Source organism: Ambystoma mexicanum, chromosome 2q, assembly GCF_040938575.1.
Source record: "Ambystoma mexicanum isolate Mex_15411 chromosome 2q, UKY_AmexF1_1, whole genome shotgun sequence".
Classification (NCBI taxonomy): domain Eukaryota; kingdom Metazoa; phylum Chordata; class Amphibia; order Caudata; family Ambystomatidae; genus Ambystoma; species Ambystoma mexicanum.
Window position 1 is genome coordinate 558,722,856 of NC_090924.1, and position 20,070 is coordinate 558,742,925.

A 20,070-nucleotide genomic window follows, 5' to 3' on the forward strand; every position below is an offset into this window, starting at 1 on the left:
GGAAGTGTAATAGAGCAAAGCAAGTAAGTGCCGCTGGAGTGGCCGGCTCTGAGTAAGTGCGACGATGCAGGGGACTATAGGGTTTCAGATACAGTCCCTGCGTGCACAGTAAGGCCGGTGGCAGTGCATAGGGCTACTTGTCGTGTAGGAGCCTGGTGACCATTTAGGTTCAGAGGGTGGCCAGGTAACCAGTTAGTGCAGCAGACAAGTACATCAGCAGGAGAGAGAGAAAGCAGAGGTGAGAAGGAAGGTCTTGAGTTACTTGGAGAAGTGTCTAACTCTCAGTTGCAGGTGGATGAGTGACGGGCTCGAGAAGGAAAGTGCTTAAGAAGAGAGAGTTGGATGTAGTGTGTTCCCTGGCCCCAGAAAGCCTTGTGGACAATGCAGAGGTTCTTGAACTTGATCCTTGCAGCAACTGGCAACCATTGGAGAGATTACAGGGCTGGAGAAATATGATCCCTGGGCTTGAGGTCAAGGACAAGTCATGCAGTCCTGCTCTGGAGTAGTTGCAGAGGGTGAAGAGTAGAGGCAGGTAGATTTAGAAAGAGGCTGCTGCAGTAGTACAGCCTAGAGAGTACCAGGGCTCTGGATACAGTGAGCTTCTGGGGGAAAGTGAGAAAAGGAAGAATACCTCTGAGGAGGTGCAGCTGGTAATGGGACTTCTTAGACAGGTCCGTGATGTGAGGAGAGGAGAGAGTGGAGTTGAAGATGACACAAAGGTGTTTTGTTTTCGCAGGAAGGTGCAGGGAAAGGGCCCAAGGAAGGCGGCCAGAGTGAAAGAGGGAAAGTGGGAGCAGGGGTCCCAATGAGATTGATCTCAGTGTTTCTGGCATTAAGGCAGAGATCGTTGGTGGCAGTCAGGGATGAGCAAGAGAGGAGAGGAGGCAGAGGGGAGCCTGAAGGAGAGCTGAGTGTCATCCACATTACACTGAAATTTGGTAGAGATATGGTGGGCCATAGGTGCCAAGTAAACATTGAAAAGCCTGGGTGAGAGGTTAGAGCCCTGGGGAACACCACATGTGGAGAGAAATGTGGTGGAGAAAAAGGACCCAAGTTGGACCTGGGAGGGTCTTTTCCAGGAGGAAGGAGGTCAGCCAGGCTAGGGCCTGATCTGTGATGCCCTGGTTGTCACAGAGACAATTGATTGTGATGGAGTGGTTGACTGTGTCGAAACGCAGAGTAAAGATCAAGGAGGATGAGGGCAGAAAGAAGGCTAGAGTCGAGATTAGAGAGCAGGTCGTCACAGGTGTTCAGAAGAGCAGATTCCATGCTTCTGGCTGCTCTGAAGCCAGACTGGTGGGCATGGATACAACCAACAGATTCAATATTGAGAGTAAATTGGGAGGTGCTTTTAAGAAGGGTCTAACGCATACCTGGTGGGAGCCGATTCTTTTTTTTAAGTGTCTGCAAGTATGACATATGCCTTGTTCCAAAGGCTGACATTACATTAACTGTTTGGTAGTCACTGAAAACCTATGCCCTTTGAAGATATAGCTTACTTGGCTTTATCTTTGTTCCCCTTCTCCCTAGGATACAAGACAATGGCCTAATCCTAACATATGGATCTAAGAGAGTAATGCCCATGATTTACTGACCTGGTCCTGAAGATGATGACATCAGCTGCCATAGTCATCGAAACCGGTCGACCTTTTTCTTTTTGTTTACAATAGCCACTAAAAGCTCATAGGATATGTACTTTGTAAAGATTTGATACCCGTTTTTGTAAACAGGGATTTTGAGCTCTATAGACCTTGCTGTCACCCTGAATAGTTGCAGGATATTTTAGATACCTATGGGCACCCAGCACATACGTCCTGATAAAATATTCCAATGTTGGTTAATAAATAAATAGGACATTCCCCTTAGCAATGTTCATCTCATGAGCATATCGAGACAGGGACATTGTTTCTCCTGTCATGGGTTACTATCTTTGTGGGTTTTTAGAAAATGAACTTTGACGCCCAAATGGTTGCGTATTGTTAAGTAGGGACAGCTTTCTCCCCCTTTTCTTTAAGATAGGCAGCGCATCACCATCTCCTTAGGGACAGCACCCCCTGATAGGGACAGGGTCTGCTTCTGCATAGGGACAGCCTTAGTGGCTTTATGAGTAACTCTGGATCAAACTGTTGAGTACTATAGAGTGCTCCATAACCCATTTTTGTGTGTTATACAAATAAACTGGGAGATGGCCAGCTTTTGCAGGAATTTTCCCAGGAAAGGAGTGATAGAGATTGGGTGGTAGTTCGCCAGAGAGGAAGGATCGACAGAAGGCTTCTTAAGGAGCGGGTGCTCAAAGGACTGCTTTAGGGGGAGGGGAAAGTTCCTGTGGCACTTGCACTGGCTTATTCTGCACTTGCACGCCCTGAATGCTAACACGAACCTCCTCTCTCTTTCTTCATTGTTATTATAATTGCCTTTCATTCCCATGTTCCCTCCCCGTTGCCCTGTGGGCCCTTTGAAACACAATTTACTTGATGTACTTGAACCTTACAAATGCACAATAAATAAAATAACTGTTTATTCTTGACTATGCCACTCTTGGCTCAGGTTTGGCAGTCCCAGAATTAACATTCTGCAGTTTGACCTGGGGTATGTGTTAGGCAGAATCATATGCCGTACCCTTTGGAAACACCCCACACAATTAAGACTACAAGTGACAGTACAAATTCACCTTTGGTACAAGCTTGTACTACACACTAAAGTGGTAGCGATGGCTGTGCAGCCAGACTTATCTCAAGAGTAAAACGAGCAGTACCAATAGTTACACAAAGGACAGCAATTACTATGGTTCAAACAAACACTGACTCAAGGTTTCTGAGTAAAAGAAAATACATCTATTTACACATCAGTTGTACAGCAATTCACCAAAGTAAAGCGGTAGAAAAATCACACTCTTAATATACTACACTCTACCAAATAGATTCTGGACAAGTTAAGCTCAAAATGAAGTGTGAGCAAAATGGCACTCCAGCAATTTAAAAGGGAGGGAAAGACAAGGTTAGACAAAAGTTGAGCAGCACCAACAAGTAAGTAAGCAGGGCAATCTAGATAAAGTAACTACAGTGAGGAAATCAAATCAAGAGGCCTGGGCCAAAGTCAATGGACCAGAGTCTTTGCAGAGGATCACACAGTTCAGGGTAGTTCACGGTTTCAAACACTTTCACCGCTGCCGGACGGAACGAACAACCGGGTTTGAACAGTACCTTAAATGAAGAAGAAGGCTGCAGCTGAGGCAGACGTTCCTGGCAGGTCCTGCAGGCTCACGGATCCCAAAGCGACTGTCGTACTGACAAGAAAGTAAGAAGACTGGAGGGTCCTGCAATGCCCAGTGTAGAAACCAGCAGCAGAGCAAAGCAACAAATAAAAGGTGTGCTCCTTAAAACCCAAGCAGGGTCCAGTCCTCCTGGCTATCCGGTTCATTGTATCTGTGCCCAGCAAATTCGACCAGAGGAGGGAGGCCTGGCTTGTAGTTTGGCAAACTGGTTGGTCCTACCAGCTCAAGGGGAGAAGATTCCTTGTAGATCTTCGCTGTCATCAAAGTTTGGAGATGTGGATCCGCAGCAGGGCTTCACCGGGAGCTTCAGTCATGGTAGAGGTCCTCTTCTGTCAGCTTCTCTTCGGTTCTCTCGATCCAGTGGTGACTCTGCTTTCTCAGTCCCATAGACCTTTTTTATGCAGTTTTCCCCCATTCACACAGCCTCGCCGTCAATCACACAGCAGGGTGGCTGTCCCGGCGGGACAGTCATCACAGCCAGTCATACAGAGTTTATTTTGTTTGTTTGTTTATTTTATTTATAACACACACCTGACCCAAAGGTAATTGGGCGCTTGTGTGAAAGGTGATGGTTACATGGCACATATACATATACATTATTATACAAGATAGATACGAATTATACAGTTAGGATATACTTACAAGTCATGTATGTTTAGATTAGTCAATATACAAGGACGATATGTCATAAAGTTAAGACATAGCAGTGGTAGTGGTGGACTGTGGCGTTTAAGTTTTGTTGAGTATCCATGTGATAACGTGTTTTCTGAATTTGTCAAATGCTTTAATACTTTGAATGCTCTGTGGGAGTGTGTTCCATAACTGGGCGGCTAGTACTGGGAAACTGGCACCGCCAGCTCTTTTTAAGTTATATCTAGGCACCACCAGACATGGTGTGTTGAAGGATCTAGTGAATCTGTTGGGCACTTTCTAAGTGAATTTGTCTGTGAGATAAGGGGGGCTTGACGGTTGAGCACCTTGTAAGTGAGGCAGAGAATTCTTAGACCAATTTATTTTTTGTATAGAGAGCCTCTTGTGTTGCTTTCTAGTTGCTGATATGTGCTCTCATCTGGATTTAATGCCGCTCTAAGTGCATTATTTTGCATAATCTGCAATTTATTTGTAATGGATTTATTAACACCTAGGTAAAGACTGTTGCAATAATCCAATTTGGATTGTATGAGAGCTCTAGCCAGTGTGAGGCAGATGGTGGGTGATAGTACAGGTCTGCAGGCCCTGATCAGCTTGCTAGTATAGGCAGTGGCAGATGAGGTCATGTTTACCTGTTTGATTAGATAGGAGTGGGCATCAAGGTAAAAACCTAATGTTTTTACATTTTTGGCTATAGGAATATTATTCCCATCGATGAGGACACTTGTGTAGTTAGGACTCAGTTTGAGAAGGTAGTTAGGTGAGCCGACTAGAAGTAACTCAGTCTTATCATCATTCAGGCAGAGGCTGTATGTGGCCATCCATGCCTGAATGATGGTGTAGACTTCGTTAATTCGAGCGACATCTGTATCATAGGTTCCTGTTAGGGGTAGGAGTATCTGGGTGTCATCTGCGTAATTAGTGTAGGTGACACCCAGACTGTCCAGTTTGTCGAATAGTGGCTTTGTAAAAATATTATACAAAGTGGGCGAGACGCAGGATCCTTGTGGGACCCCGCAGGTGATGGGAATAGGATCAGCAGCCGCCAAAGGTGAGAACACGTGCATAGTTCTGTTTGCAAGGAAAGATTGGATCCAAGTGGCTGCAGAGCTAGAGAAATTAGCTGCTGATGATAGGTGACCACATAGTATTTTATGGTCTACCAGATCAAAAGCAGCTGAGAGGTCTAGGAGAAGTAAGATGGCCACTTTGGCTTTGTCTTTTAGTTCGTATATTTGGCTTTTGAGATCACCAAGGGCAGTTTCTGTTCTGTGCTGCGGTCTGAAGCCAGATTGGTGGATTCCAAGTAGTTTGTTGCATTCTAGAAAGTCTTGAATGTGCAGGTAAGCAATTCTGTCCATGATTTTCAGTAAGAAGGGAACTGTTGTGATCGGTCTATAGTTGGTGGGTATAATCGGGTCTAGGGTCTGTTTCTTCAATAATGGGAGAACTCAGGACTGTTTCAGATTGCTTGGGATGGAGTTATTGGAGAAGGAGGAGTTTATATGTTTTGTGATAAATGGGGATAGATCTCTGGCTGTGTCTTTTATAATCTGGGCCGGGCAGCTGTCACCTTTGCAATTAGATGGTTTAAGAGATGCAATAATTTTTTGAACTTCAGGTATGAAGACCTTATTAAATTTGAAGCCAGAATCGATGTGTACAGTCGAGGGTGGGGTTGGGGTTTATCCTTGATGCACGTATCTGCCGTGGGGTTAGGGTTCTCTAATTCTCTTAGGATGTTAAATAGTTCTTTAGTACTGGAGCCTGCTTGACTTATTCTGTTGTTGAAACTTTCTTTTTTAGTCTGGATTATCTTCCTTTTGTATTTGATAGTGATAGTGGCAAGGTTGGTTTTATTTTCGGGGGTGGGGGTAGATTTCCAGAGTGTTTCCAATGTTCTCTTTTCTGTACGGAGTATTTTTAGTTCTGGTGTAAACCAAGAGTTCAAATGGGCTATGGGTTTACTTTTGCACAATTTTAGTGGGGCATTAGCGTTGATGGCTTTGGTCATGGGCTTGTTGTAAATGGCGATTATCGAGTTAGGATCATTGATATCCGGTAGGGCATTGAGTATGGGGACTACCAGAGGTACTAGGGTCTCTGCTGTGATATTTCGTTTCTTCCTTGTGAGACAAGGAGGTGCATTAGTAGGCTTTATCTTATCCAGGTTATTAACATTCATTTCTAAGGTGATGAGGTGATGGTCTGACCACACTAGGGGTGTAGATTCTATAAACGTGATGTTACAGTTGAGAGCCTCTACCCAATCAAGTATCCTGCCTTTCTCATGGGTGGGTTTGGTGCTAATTTGGGTATAGCCTTGTTCTGTTAAAGCGGTAGCTAGAGAGTTGGTGTGTAGTTCACTAGTGTCATTATAACCAAGGTTGATGTCACCTATGATGATGTTTTGCGCCATAGGTTTGGTGGTATCAGCTGCTAGGGATGTGATGTCTTCTTCGAATGACCCCGGGGGCCCTGGATGCCTGTAGATAATGTGGATGGTGATAGTATTGTTGGGCGAGGTTAGGAACTTGACTGAGAGAAGTTCACACGATATTAGTGAGGAGGGGGGTGGCTAGTCTTATATTGAGGGCAGATTTGAATATGATGGCTATTCCACCTCCTTGAGCATTGGGCCTGTCCGCTCTAAGGATAGAGTAGTTGTCTGGGACAGCTAGGGCAATGGAAGGGCCTACTGCGTCGTGCAACAAGGTTTCTGTCACCGCAAGGAAATAAAGATTATTAGTCAAGATGATATCTGCAATCCCTGTTGCGTGAGCAACAAGGGACCTGGAATTCACTAAAGCTCCTTTAGTAAGTTGCGTCTGTGTACCCTTCAGGGATGGGCTAGGTCTATTATCGGCTACATTATTGGTACTGATGTTGTGAGTTTTGTTTTTTCGCCTAGGTTTGTTGTTGGTAAATTCGGTGGAGGATTTGCGAGTGGCCTTATGTCTGTGCAGAAGCCCGCCAAAGGACGGCGAACAAAGGAACCAAACCTGGTTTGGCGCGCAGAGTAAAACACGAGAAAGACCTTTACAAAAGGAAATGGTGAATAAACCCATCCGGAACCAAATAAAAGTAAATGGGGTCCAGCGGGTTTAAGTTCGAGGCTACTAACTTAGCCTAAAAAAAAAAAACAAGGCTATTTAAAAAGACTGCAGTAGGAAAAATAGGGTAGATACCACTGCCACAAGCCAAATCTTAAAGAAAGGGGAACAAAATAATGTTCCATGAGAAACAGACACAATGGGATAACTATTAACCCTTTCCAGAACTCTATGTAAGATAGTTTGTACTGGGTCTGTGAATTTAAAAAGACTAATAAAGTCAATGGCAACTTTACATGTTCTGGGTGAGACAGTAGTCAGTCCCAGAAAATGGAGTCTGAGTTGGGAAGTCTAAAAAGACAACCCTGTGTCACTGCACTAAAGGTGCTGTGTGACGCACAGTAAAAAGATGAAGCCTGTGGAGTAGGTGAGGCTCCACAGTCCATGAACACAAACAAATGCGTGACACAAACAGCAAAACACATGTAAAAGTGGGAAAAAAGGCTCACACTCTTACCAGGTAAAACAAATAAATCCTAGAAATCCAACAACACTGCTGAGGGACTCAGTAGGTAAGGGAAATTAGCCATTCTGGTGAATTCTCCCTAACAGTATGGCATATAGAGATGCCCAGAGATTAAACTTCCAGGATTTCCCAAACACACTGTTGGACACCTTATGCATCCAACACTGTAATGTGTTCTAAATTACAAATTGCCAAATCTGCCTTGGAAACACAGCCCAAAAAATGTCAATACTTTAGAACATATTTGTTTCCTAATTTTGCAGAACCATGGACCACAAAACATTATTCTATTGCAGTATGCCTCTCAGTGTTCATAGTTCACAGCATCTATTTCCTGCTTTCCAATCCTCCTATCTTCCCCTCACACACTTTCTTCCTTCCAGCAGACTAAGGTCTGGATCCCCCTAATGGGTTGCAGTGTGTCGCTCCACAGACAAGCCTACGTTTTCTGATATCACTATGGTGCTGGCTTGGCAGAGTCTAAAAAGCATATCAACATAACATAACATAACACAATAAAGGCTTGGCCTTTCCATGAATGCCACAACTGAGGAATTTTTTGAGTAATTATCCATAATTATGCATAGCTTTTGGGCATCCTGGGTATGATGTTTTCACGCAGGTTGAGCGCCCAACAGACAATAGGGCTTATTCTAACTTTGCCCGTGCAGTATTAACATACAAGTAATTTGGTTTAACAGCACCTTACTGCACCAGAAAAGTACAAGTTTGCCAGTGAGGCACCTGATTTACCTCCAGCTAGTAGCTGGAGGTAAGTCAGGCACCTTACTGGCAAAAATCGGCTGTATTACCTGTGTCTGTAGTATTGGCAAATTGCCCCATGCAGTCCAATAACACTCCATGGAATGGGAATTTACACCCATTGCTGGCACAGGTAATCTGGTGGTAATACTGCTGGACTGAGTGCCAGTAACGATCATACAGGTTGGTGGTATCTGGGCGGATTTGTGAACTAGAGGCTTTGAGCGGCGACTATTAGTGCACGCTCTTATTTTTTTTTTTTCTGAAACGTATTTTGTGTAAAGCAACTGTAAGTATCGACAGTCAATTGAGACTTGTCAAAAAGGGGATGTTACTCCACTGATGCATTTGTGCAAGCAACTGCCAAAGCACCACCCAAGCTTAAATAGTGCGGAATAGTGCGGAATGGGTTAAGGGTACCGCAGATAAAATGTTCATGACATGGCCACAAGGGGGATCGCTGTCAAAAGCAGTTTTGCAGCATATGACCACATACCTGTATGTTGCGTACACAGAGAAGAAATTGGAGAAAAGGTTAGCCAGCGTAGAGCTTTGGAAGATGTACCAGGAGGAGCAAAAAGATCCGCCTCCTGAGTATTGGATGCTTAATCAGTGCAGGGAGGAAGGTGTTGAGCCTTCTGCTCCCCCTAACACGCCTGAAGTAAATGGCGATAGTGCAAACCATGAAGGATTGTATCCATTAAGGGAATTAAAAGCGGCGATAGGATATAGTCATCCGATGCATGATCCGCCTGATTATAGCAGTGACGAGAGTTCAAAAAAGAAAGGGCTAAAGGAAAGGAGGAGACCTTTAAGGTCCTACAAGATAAAGATGAGAAAAGGGAACAACCTAATGTATCCGTAGATATAGAACGAGAGATTAAGAGAAGGAAAGGAGAAAGGAATAAAGCTGACGAGGTTATGCTCATACAGAGCGAAAGGATGGGTGGCAGATATTGCTCAAGCTTGATGGGAAGTGCATCGAGGAAGTAAGGCAAGGGGAAGATCAAGACAAACAAGATAGAAAAGACAGGGAACGAGAGAAACGATTGAAAGAGGATGAGCATAAAAGGAAGAGTAGACAAAGGTGAGAGCAAATGTATAAGGAGGAGCCACTCAGAAAGGAAAAAGGGTAGAAGAGCAGAGAAAGTATGACAACAGACAGAGGGGAATCGAACAACGAGACAGGCTAGAAAAGAAGAGAGAAGAGGAAGAAAATCAGAAATTATGAGACAAAAGAATACAAAGACGATGGAAGAGAAAAGACAGGAGAAGGACAGAGTTAGATGGGAAATCAAGAAGCAAAGGGAATAAGCTGAAGAAATGCAACAAAAAAGGAGACAGAGGGCACCCAACATTGATTGCACTGAGAAAGAGCTGATTATTGAGTCCATTAATATCATGGGGCGACAATAGAGGCGTTCGTCCCGTTGCAAGGAGCAATGCCAGGATCATCTAGGTAAACCTAGATGAGAATTTTGAGATAGGAAGCGTCGGAAAAGAAGATCGATCCACAGGTGTCCAGTCACGAGGCAAAGAAGGAAGCCTGTTTAGTCTCAAGCATAGAGCCTTTTCTTTGTACAGGCTGACTTTAAATAGAGATGAGAAAGATGAATGCCATACTAGTTGGATACTAGATATGTCAGAGGAAAACAGAGAAACCTTCCGTGAGGAAGAGGGAGAAAGTGCATGTGGTCCCGAAGGATGTCTGCAGGAAGGATGTAAGATGGTCAGATCTAGACCAACCTAAAGATAGGACACCAGACCCCATGGCATACCCAGAGCGACCTAAAGGACAATTGCATAATGAAAGGGGGGAATCGCCACCATATGTGAGAAGGTTGAGGTCATTTCCAGGTAGAAGGTGATCAGGAACCATTGTCCCCTCTATGAATAGGCAGACGATGGGAGCAGATAGTGGATTTGGGTTCACACAATTCCCCTTACCTGAGAAAGGTGGGGCCAGACCGCAGTGTATCCCTTGGCCCCAAATGGACAAGGATAATTTAAGATGCAAACTCCCTAGCTTAACAGTGGGCGCAGTAAAATGGCTTTATGAGGTAGAAAAGATGACAGGAGGAAATACATTAGCTATAGGGGACAATAAGGGTCTCCTAGCAGCCATTCATGGGGAAAGAGCTGATGATATTTGGACGAGAGCAGGTTATTCGAGTGTTACAGCACAAAACACAGCGCATGACAGAGAGCAATTTAATAATTGCAGGGCGGCTGTTTGGAAAGCACTTTGATACATCAGATGTGGGTGCAATTATGGCATGTACGATGAAGGGTGACGAGGATCTGCTTGCTTCCATTCAAAATGTTCAGGAATGGTGCCCTTTGGAAACTCGAGAGCCTTGGGGCAAATCAGTGCCAGTATTTTACCACATTTGTGTCAGGGGTTGCCAGAACAGGTACAGAGACAGCTCAAGAAGCTAGTGGGAATGGAAGCGAAGCCATGGGCAGAAATACAGTTGACTATTGAGCATCATTGCCGAATGCTGCAATAGAAAAATAAGAAGATAGAGGATGCTAGGAAACTTGAGGGAGCTAAGTTAGTCGAGGAAAAATGATCAAATTACGCCATAGAAGGAGCGGTACTGACAAGCAGAGAAGGGCTGGGAACACAGCAAGCAATGGGTATGTCACAGGCGAGTAATCAATGGCAATTGGATCAAGGAGGGAATGGGTTTGTGCCGAGAGGCAGAGATACAGGGTTTAGAGGAAGAGGTGGTTTCCAGAAAAATCAGGGTGGCTTTCAAAAATAACCAAAGCGGGTTTCAGAATATGTAGAATGATAACCAGAGTATGCAAGGAGTGCAATTGAAAAGATTCCCTCCTATATGTTGGACATGTAGCATGACAGGGCACATTGTGTGAACATATGGGAGCCAAGGTTATGTGCAGAATGAGAAATTCTCAAGAGGGGGATAGCTTATCCTCTAGCATATAGCTCACAAAATAGGGACGGGTTTGCCCAAGATCAGACAATGAATCAAGCACAAGCACCAAAAATGCAACAGGCTTTGCAACCACAACAAGCACCGTTGAATCTGCTGCAAGGGCAGTCACAGCATGCGCCCATGCAGACACAGCAGAGTGCAAAAACAGGGCAGTTATTGACTCCTAGAGTAGGGGGTGTCACCATCGCGGGAGGAAGTCCTTTTACAGGCATGTGAATAAGTATGTATCCACAATAGGACAGCTTACAGGGTGACTTGATGTGTTCAGTACTATCAGTGACACCAAGTCCTCAAGAGGAACCAAGGGTCGATGTTACCATAGACGGCAACTCACTCATGCATACGAGAGGGAACATTTTCGTTATCGGGAAATGCCATGAATGTGCAAGGCTTTTCTGGAGCTACAAGTAGAGTTCCTTTTACTGATGAACTGCCAATCTCTATAGGAGAGTGTGATTTGTCTGTACCTTTATTGTTTTCAAGGCAGACACTAGTTAATATTCCGGGTTGAGACTTAATGACGAAGCTAAATATGATAATGTCTTTCACTGATGAAGGCATAGTGTGTTCCACGCTAGGGATACATTATTTAAATGTGGGTGAATTTATCATGGCTTTTACAGGGCAGATAGCTCTGCAAGGAATGCCCTTAGAACCAGAAGCTTTCCTTTATTGGGTGTGCATTTTGTTAAAATGGATACCGAGCCTAGTGGGTAAGAGATTATGAGGATACCTGATGAATTTTTGTTCAGGCCACAGATGGATGAAGAGGGGGTTAGATTTTTCCCTTACAGCTGCAGGCAGCCATAGTGTGATGGGAATTGGCCATGCTTGAAGAATTTGATGACGAGGGCAAGCCATGGATAATGGTAATTGCCATTAGGGAAGGGTATAGATAGACTGACGTCACAGATGAAGATATGTTTAAGGATGATGCGTCAGGTGATTAAATAATATTGAAGATGAGTATTAGATATTGGATTAGAATAGAGAGAAGGGAGATTCCACAGTGAATGGTGATAGTGCAGCACCGCCTCACATTTTTCGATGAAGACATGGAAAAAGTGGCAACCTCTTTATGGACAACAGGTCCTTATGATGTAGGCCTCTTGAGGGGGGTGGGAGAGGTTAAGATTAAGGTGAAACCAGGAGCAATTTTACCTCGAGCAAGACAGTACCCAATGTCTCGTGAGGCAGATGAGGGTATTTTTAAGACTATATCAGCTATGATGGCACAGAGCATCTTGGTGACCTGAGAGTCACAGTGTAATACGGCAGTGTAACCTGTGAAAAATTGAAGGGGGGGTCATGGCGTTTAATTCAGGACATAAGACCAATTAACCAGATTGTATAGGGAGAGTTTCCTCTAGTACCAAATCCTGCAATGATTTTATGTAGTATTCCTACAGAGGCACAATATTTCACAGTGATTGACTTGAAAAATTTGTTTTTCTCAATCCTGTTGCATAAGGATTCTCAAGATTTGATGTCATTTACGTTCCACCAGACTAAGCTGAAAAGCACTCGTTTACCTAAAGGGTATTGTGAGTCTCCATCGATCTTTATTAAGGTCCTGCAGATGGACCTGAGCAATATTGATTTGCCATGCATTGTGCTGCAGAACATAGATGATATTTTAGTTTGTAGCACGACAGAAAATGAGTGTAGACAAGATTCGATTTGACTAATGACTATTTTAGCAGACAAAGGATACAAGGTAGACAAGGAGAAATTACAATATTGCCAGGAAGAGGTGTTGTACATAGATCAGTTAATCTCAGATGAGGGAAAAAAGGTTACACCTGAAAGAGCTGAGGCGATCATGAAAACACCAAAACCGCACACGATAAAGCAAATGCTGCAGTTTTTGGGATTTTGTAACTATGTTAGAGTTTGGGTATTTGATTATAGTTCATACACGAGACCCCTTTTGCAGGCTTTAAAGAAGGCCCAAGTAATAATGAGAACATAAAATGGACTGAGGAAATGGAGGAAGGGTTTGAGGAGTTGAAAAAAGCTATTTGTACAGCTCCAATTTTAGGAAATCCCAATTGTTCTGATGAGTTCTTCCTGTTTTCGCACACAAATGGAACAGTAATGACAGCAGTGGTTACAAAGAGAACCATACTTGGATATAAACCTGGCATTTCATATTGGGATTCTAGATCCAGTTCTGAGAGGACACTTTCTGTGCGAACAATCACAGGCTGCAGCCGCATTCGCCATTGAGAAGTCTAAAAGTATCGTGATGGGGTGTTCCATGACTTGATTTGTTGAGCATGCTTTGTTGGCTGTTTTACAGAAACCTAAGGGTACACTGACATCAGAGGGCTTCTGCATATGAGGTAGTTATATCGAATCCAGCAATCAAAATAGTCAGGCGTAAACTAGTGAACCCTGCCACATTTGTAGCTGAACCTGTGAGCAAGTGTGTGATTGCTCGAATTACAAGGAGTTCTATGATGAGAGCACAGGGGTAAAGGAGAATGCTCTAGCGGGGAGGAGGTTCTCTTGACGGGTCGTCGCAAATTGATCAAACCGATGGACAAAGGCATTCAGGTTCAGCTGTGGTAAGGCACAGAGCTAATGAGGAATTTGAAGTGGTAGCAAGTGCAAGACTACCGTCTCACTTTTCGGCACAGGCTGCAGAATTGGTGACGCTTATTGTCACACTCGAGAATCAGGCAGGGCAGGAAGTGACGGTGTACAGTGACTTCACCTATGTGACATCAACCGTGCACGCAGAGCTAGCACGCTGGAAAAGTAGGGGCTACCTTTGAGCGGATGACACTCCAGTGCAACACGCTGCATTATCCCATGTGGGAATGAAGCCGCAGATGAAGAGACCAAAAGGGTTGCATATTCACCCGATGTTTTTAGTTTCGATACTCCTAATGTAAAGGAAATATGGTCACGATTATGATTGTAGACAAAGGATTGAATCATTTGTCTAGAATGCATTTGATGGAAGTTTAAGGTAGTGCTCCGCAGGAAGAAAAGGAGCTATGGACATGGAGGGGGTGTTCTTTATCCCCCTCTGAAGCATTGTGGTGGCAGGACAGCACTGGTAAACCGGTGATAGCTGTAGCCTTATTGAGGGTAACGTTAGAACAGCTACACTCCCTGCACATGTAACTAGGGAAAGCCTTGCAGCAGCTATTGCAGAGGATTGGTTTGTACAAAATGTGTTAGAACAAGATGCTTTTTATGTAAATTGAATCGTATGTTAAAAGTTTACTGCTGGGCACACAGTTTGTACAATTAGAGGAGTAATTCCTCGACCAAATTATCCTTTTCAGCATTTACATATCGATTATGTTGACATGCTACAAGTATGCAGCGGATACAGGTATATGATAGTGGTGGTGTATCCCTTTTTGAGATGGTTTGAAGCAGGTCCATGTACACACCCTGATGCCACTTAGGCTCTGAAGTTTTTAGTCCAAGAAGTATTTCCTAGATGTGGAGTTTGTGAGGTGACAATGGACCGCATTTTGTAAATAAATTATTTGAACAAATCTGTCTATTGCTTAGTATTAAACCTAAGTTTTCTTCTGCTTATCACCTGCAAGCAAATAGGATATGTGAGAGACTCAACGGTCTTCTCAAGGAAAGAATCGCCAAACTTAAATTGACACTAAAGAAGGGGTGGCTGTACTGTCATTAAGGAATCAGCCCGGGTTCGACCACCACCTCAGCTAGTTACAGGAAGGTGAATGAGAACAACCCTGTCACCTCCAACAAGGAGTATAAGTGAGGTTGAGACAACTGACAAATTGTTAGGAAATGATACATGCATATTTAGCATGTATGAACGCTAGTATCTCTGTTATTTCAGATCAACTCAGGCATAAGGGGTGTCGGTCTCAGGACACCGATGAAGACCATTCAGCAACTGAATCTGGAAAACCTTTATCAGTACCAAAACTCTTTATTTGTGATCCCGTATTAATCCGCAACTTCACTAGAAAGTGGCATGAGTCCCGAATTAGTGGTCCTTTCATTGTGGAGAATGTAACTTCATCTGTAGTAAAAGTCCAAGAAAGACACGCATGGATTCAGTTTGGTGATGTCAAGCCATATGCTGGTGAGACTGGAACAACCCCCCCCAATTTGGAAGCAAGTCAAGAAGAAGCAATCCAGCACATGCAGACTTGATCAATGATGAGGAAAGAAGGATGCAAAGATTACTGTTTAAATAAATGTAAGTGTGCATTTGGACTGTGGCTTCCCAGGACACGCTTTATACATATTTTAGCAGGAGTGAGAAAGTAACTGTTCTTGAGCCACAGCAACTCATTGAAGTTGGACCTTATAAAGTGATGATATAAATGAAATGATTTCCTTTTTGACGACTAGAAAAGGCAACAGTTCCCTGATTCGTTTTTCACTGAGTTTCTCTTTGCACACTCAAATGGTTCTATCTGATGTCGACATTCACCGGCTCTTGCTTTTTGCTTTTATTTTGATTCTTCAGGTATATCCTGCACTTGTGGGGAGAAGTACTGATATTCGTGTTTTCTTGCACAATCCTAAACATCGTCCAATTATAAGGAGATTGCTCTCAGAAATCATTGAGCACATTTTGCAGCTACCTGAGCACTTAACGAGGCTGCCTGATCAAAAAGGTTTTTTCCTTCCTTAAAAAATATGTTCACAGGCATAATGAGGTTTATTGAGCATAATGCAGTTCCAGAAAGTGAGCAAATGCAACGACATATGGAGAGACATCAATGGAGGGGCTTCATGTATTGGTGCATAATGCATGTGTGCACAGCATCTGTTATTGTTTTTCTATTTTTGCTAATTCACGCTGCTTAAATAGTTGTTTCCAAAAGGATAGAAGTCCCTTTGATTCTCCCCATCCCAGTGATCTATGTAGAGTTAGAGTTTGTAAGAAGGTCAAGTCCATATGTGATTGTCTCTACACCAGTGACACATGTGAATTCACCTATTTCTCTGGCAAGTGTTCATGATATGATATCATATGATATGACATTTATAACGTGCCTGTACACAAGTGTTTCAATCATGTGATTCCTCCTGTAGGTAGGATGAGTCTGGTGTAGTCCATGAGAATTTTGCATGTATTCTTTTGGAAAGAAAGAGATCCAAGAGAAGTGCATGGGAAGATGATTATAAGTTAAATGATTATCTGAACAGTACTGCACATTTGGGGAAAAACATGTGGTATCAACACATGAAGGAAGTAGGAAAGAAGACCTCCGAACAGGATTGTTATGTTTGTGCTCTCCTACCTTTTGCTATGGGAAAGTCTAAGATATACATAGCCATAGAGATAGACATCCAAATGGCTCATTGCCTGACTCACCTTGCACTCTGCCATACAAGAGGTCAATTTCAGGGTCGTACAGCATCTTTGGTATGGGCAACTGAATGGACAGCTCCAGAAGAGAACGATTATGTACAAGATTTAAAGACAAGAGGGAGACCACACAACAGAGATCATGTGATAAGATACGAACAGCATGGCATGAAGGGAGCAGGAATCCAATGGGAAATACATAAAAAGCTCAATTGCCAAGGAAAGACTGATGAAGAAATACAAAGATGCAATGAGAGAGGCCATATACAGATCTGGGGAACAGTACTTTCTCCAGATGGTTGGGAAGAAGGCATAGTCGTATGCAGAGCTGTGGCAGTAACTGGACATCAAAAACCAGTTATAGAACATGTAGAAAAGGGATGCAAACCTCTCTGGCTGAGGCTAGCAAAGTTGCTGATATGGGTTGAAGACAAAGGAGGCCCGTTGAAGATAGTGCCTCTGGCTATTGCAGAACTGTGCTTCAGAAATAATTGCATAGGAAAAGTTGGAGAAAATCCACAGTGTAGGCGAATCTTCAATGTACCATGAATGAAGAATGGGACAGTAGTGATTATGGACCACTACTGGGCCTTCGGATCCAGAGCACACATGAAGCTTCCCCGAGACTGGGGAGAACTATATTCTATGGTGATTGTTCATGTTCCAGCACTAGTGATTCTGAACAGTGACCTGAACATTGGTGAGTTCCCAAAAGCAGATACTTACCTGAGAAAGAAGAGATCTGTTGGACTCCTTGATTGACTAAAGAGGGAGAATTACTTCTCAGCTAAATCAATAGAAGCCGTTGACGCTATTCCGTAAAAGCAGCACAGATTGTTCAGCAAATATGCCTGAAAACAAAACAAAATATGCAAAGCACAATTGCCATATTTCTTGGATTTTTACTTTGTAACCTTCACAAATGTATTTTCACTGAATTTGAAAGGTATTTACCACTGCAACTTAACCCTAATGTGCCTTTAGCAAAGGTGTTTTCACTGAATATATGTATATTACAGGGTCTTCGGAAGCAGACCTGTGTTTATGGTTAAGTCGCTCAGCCCATAGGAAAGGCAGTTTTTGGGTGGCTTATACCTTTGGCATCATTTGACCAATCCTCATTAAACTTTGCAAAAAAAAAGTATATGGACACCTCTGAATGATTTTGCAAAGTACAGTGCAGTTTCATCAAGCGAGGCAAAGTTATAGAGGGGTCGCAAAACTTTTGAAATCCTCATAGAAATAATGGAAAAAAAAAATGATCACACCTACAGCCCAAACCGTTGAACGAATTTGCACCAAACTTGCACGAGGAGCAGCAGCTTGCTCATGAAAGTATGCTTTTACTAATTTGGTGTAAATCTGTCCAGTAGAAATTGTTAAAATGGCCAAAAGTAGGTAAAACAAATTAGTTATATTTGCATCTGGTCTGCTTCCTGATTGAGTGTCCGTGGACGCCTCTGGGCCAATCAGGATGTCTCAGATGTTCAGGGACATTGCTGGGACATTTTGTGAACTTGACAAAAGTCAGAGGACATCCACACATAGTTTCATGCTGTTTTGTCAAGAGGCGGTAAAAATTGGGAGGGGTGCCAAAATGTTTGAACGGCTTATACATTTCATGCTGATGGACAAATCTGTGCACAAGTTGGCAAAAACATTTTAGACCAAATTTTGAATGGTTTTGCAAGAGGAGGTAACATTAGAGGTGGGCTCCCATAATTTTCAATGGCTCATAACGTTGGTGCTGTTTGACAAATCTGCACAAAAGTTTGCAAACACGATTATAGACCACCCCTGAATGTTTCTGCAAGGTTTGAATGGATATGGTCAAGTGGGAGCTAAGGTATATCACAATTTTTTGCATGTACATTTCACACTCCAAAAATTAAAAAAATTGACAGATTTGCAGCAAACATGTCCGAGGAGCATTGGCAAGGACCCAAAAGCATGATTTTGCAAATGTGTCAGTGTTTTTAAAGTGTCATAATATAGGTACCAAAAAATAGTGATATAGCTTTGGTGACTGAGGTACATAGCCTGTGGCCGCGGCCAGGGGTCAGATTGTCTGAGTCATAGCCATGACCCGGACAATTGGCCAATGGTTATGTCAATGAGGAACCAGCAGTTGTTTCGGCCAAAAATCCAGACAAAAAACATGCTGAATGCAGGCTTAGTGTGCAATCAACAGGGACATAAATGCTCATTCCAATTATAGCAAACAAGTGGAGCAGGGGATTTATATTATAGTGCACCTTTGTTATGTGGTAACGTTTTTTGAATTTGGGATAGGTTTGAATGTGAAAGAAATGTTGCTTATGGGTTCAGCACAAAGTGCTGGATGGGATTGCAGAAAACATGCGCAAGGTGCATCAGCAAGGACCTGAAAGCATGGTTTTGCAAATCTGTCCTGTGGTTTTTAGTTTTTCCAAAGTGTCAAAATGTAAGTAACTTTGGTGGATGGTCCGTGGACCTGGCCCTCAGCAAGGACAAATGAATACTCTTGTTTTCTCTAATGGCTTATGCGGTATGGCCGAACACCTTGGTTTGAATGGGAAAAGAAAGTCTGCTGGCAGCTACAGCCCGAAGTGCCGTATAGCATTGCAGCACACTTGTGTGTGGTGCATCAGCAGGAACCTGAATAGATACTTTTGCAAATCTGTCCTGTGTTTTATTTTTTCCAAAGTGTCAAAATGTAAGTGCAATAAATAGTGAAATAACTTTGGTGCTTGGACAATGGGCCTAGCCCTCGGCAAGGTCAAATGTATTCTCTGATTTGCTTATTGGGGCATGTGGCATGGCTGAAGCACTAGATCTGAATGGAGAACAAATTCTGCTTGTGTCTGAAGCCCAAAGTGCTGGGCGGGATTGCAGAGAAGTTGCTTGAGGGCTTGGCCTCAGCAAGGACAAATATCTACTCCGATTTGCTTATTGGAGTAAGCAGCATGGCCCAAGCCCATGCCTCATGGATTGTGGAGACTGGCCATAACTGCAAGCCATGATCAATGGCAATTGGTCACCTTATGAGGGTATAGTGGACACTGAACTACGAAGCACGGTAAGTGCAATAGATGAAGGGGGTGATTTGGTGATGCTGGGGTTCTGGCCGGACATCTTGCCATAGGCAATTCAACCATGACTTGCATCAACAGCATTCACTGCTGATAATGACACACATCAGTATGCATTGCAAAAATATGTTTGTTAAAGGAGGTGTATAGTCCTTTCCTATATGTTGAAAGAGGAATTATTAATAATTTATATACAGTGATGTAACATCATGACACATTTTCACTGAAATAAATTTGTTAATGGACTTTATTGTTAAGTTGCACTAATAAAAACCTATACAATACAGTGAAAATGTTTTGGTTAAAGGGACGTTCTGGCTAAGTTTCAACACCATGTACTGCTACCACTAACATCTAGGACATCAAAGATGACATCACAAAAGACAGAATCAATTACATCACTGATGACATCACATATCTGGAGTGGTTGTTTTTGTTCAGTGA